Raw genomic sequence first — 2,500 nt, 5'->3', positions numbered from 1 at the left:
TCATAAAAGCATCTATCCATCATAAAAGTGCATCTATCCATCATAAAAGTGCATCTATCCATCATAAAAGCGCATCTATCATCATAAAAGTGCATCTATTCATAATAAAAGCATCTATCCATCATAAAAGCGCATCTATCATCATAAAAGTGCATCTATTCATCATAAAAGCATCTATCCATCATAAAAGTGCATCTATCCATCATAAAAGTGCATCTATTCATCATAAAAGTGCATCTATCCATCATAAAAGCGCATCTATCATCATAAAAGTGCATCTATTCATAATAAAAGCATCTATCCATCATAAAAGCGCATCTATCATCATAAAAGTGCATCTATTCATAATAAAAGCATCTATCCATCATAAAAGCGCATCTATCATCATAAAAGTGCATCTATTCATCATAAAAGCATCTATCCATCATAAAAGTGCATCTATTCATCATAAAAGTGCATCTATTCATCATAAAAGTGCATCTATTCATCATAAAAGTGCATCTATTCATCATAAAAGTGCATCTATTCATCATAAAAGCATCTATCCATCATAAAAGTGCATCTATTCATAATAAAAGCATCTATCCATCATAAAAGTGCATCTATCTATCATAAAAGTGCATCTATCTATCATAAAAGTGCATCTATTCATCATAAAAGTGCTCCAAAAATATCCACATTTAAAACTTAACTATAATAACTAGCTTCCGGCAGTAAATGAGTAAATCAGTGAGTAAATCATGGGCTAATTTTCATTTTGGGGTGAACTATCCGTTTAATTCCTCCGCATGTCTGTGCCTTCCAGACTCCAGCTAATGATTCTGGGTCGTTCTCTTCGTTTGAGTGCTCCTGAAGCACAACATGCTGTCCGACTCGGTGCCTGACTGAAACTCCTGCATCAACTCAAACAATCAGCTGCTAATTTATTGTTTGAATGAGTGAATCTCTCGACACGTCCAGCTCATATTTCAGCCCAAAATAAAAAGATTCGGTAACACTTTATTTTACGCTATCATTGTTATGTTACATGTAGTTACTATAGTAATAACTATAAATTATGCATAATTACATGCAACTAACCCTCAACCAAATCAAACCCTAATCCTAACCATAATGTGTAGGGGAGACCGGGGACAGTTGCAACACTTTTTGCATTTCTCTCAATTACTCAGAGACTATTTGGACTAGACCAACCTAATTTTTATATATTAAACTTGCATCTGTCTGCTAATTACCCATACAATTTAAAGATGATTACATATGACATATCGTTCACAGTATTTATTTGAATGGAAGAAGTCAGATGTTGCAACTGACCCCGACCCAGGGGACAGTTGCAACACAACCCAGGGACGGTTGCAACATGATTAAAACCTTAAATTTCATTAATTAACTTAAGCTTTTTGTCTCAATGAGCATATAATTCTGAAAATATTAATTGTTTTAGGCCTACTATAATATTATAGTATTGTTTATTTCAATAATATTATTGTAGCCTATTATTCATTTATTTAGTCATATTTATCAAATAACGGTTATTGAGTTTTGTTTGTTCATGTGTAGAACATAGTCCTACATAGATTCAGTGTGCAGGTGTTACAGATGCTATTCAATCTCTCCATATTTCAGTGTCAGACAGGAAGTATTGAACAATTTGCAATGCAACAAACTTTTATTAAACATGCAATTTATAATTTGTTGCAACCGTCCCGACCCTATCAGCCATGACAGAACATCATATTCCTGCAAGACACACTGACTTTGACACATGCTAACCATGTCACTTAGAAGTCAACAAAACAATAATTCAAACTAAGTAAGTTTTGATTATTTCATACAAAATTTCAGGACAGTATGACAAAAATATATCTAATGAAAAAAATTACTTTCATACCTCCAAAACAAGTTTTGTTCAATAAATGCAGCAGCAGATGTTGAATGTGTCTACTGTTTTCTTGGTGGGGGGAGGGTCTAACTGTGCATGTTCAGTATGAGTGTCATCATTCTAGCTTGTTTCTGATTGGAGAAAAATGGCATGTTGCAACCATCCCCTGTTGCAACTGTCCCCGGTCTCCCCTACATGTAGTTGCTTAATATCACTCAGTATTTAAATATATAATTACACTGCAACAATGACACCTTAAAATAAAGTGTAACCAAAGATTAATTTTGCCTACAGACAATCAAGCTAAATTCCCTTGACTGTAATATGAAAAATATGAATATGTAAATTGTAAAGTATGCATGCCATGTAGTATTTGCCTTAGTGTTTCTAATGCTTTCAGTTATTTAAATAAAACAAATAATCATTTGTAATACAGTGATACGGAATTATTATAAATCTTGACGCATTATAGAGTTTAATTTGCGGTAAAATGCGCTTCATTGCTGGAATGCAACAAATGTAGTTTCTTATTTTTTGGGATGAAATTAGACCTGGACATTGTTTCATGAGATTCACAACAAAATAAGCGTATTTCTTCTTATTATTTATCGTTTC

The 2,500-nt window shown here is 33.0% G+C and overlaps 1 protein-coding gene across 1 annotated transcript in view; it reads right to left on the bottom strand.

Annotated features, from left to right (window-relative positions):
* The window catches only part of lclat1 (lysocardiolipin acyltransferase 1), a 22,988-nt gene that overhangs the window by 1,980 nt on the left and 18,508 nt on the right, over nucleotides 1-2,500 (bottom strand). The window lies entirely within an intron of this gene.

The sequence above is a fragment of the Scardinius erythrophthalmus genome (assembly GCF_964197995.2).
Source record: "Scardinius erythrophthalmus genome assembly, chromosome: 21".
Classification (NCBI taxonomy): domain Eukaryota; kingdom Metazoa; phylum Chordata; class Actinopteri; order Cypriniformes; family Leuciscidae; genus Scardinius; species Scardinius erythrophthalmus.
This window is presented reverse-complemented; position numbering and strand designations above follow the sequence as displayed.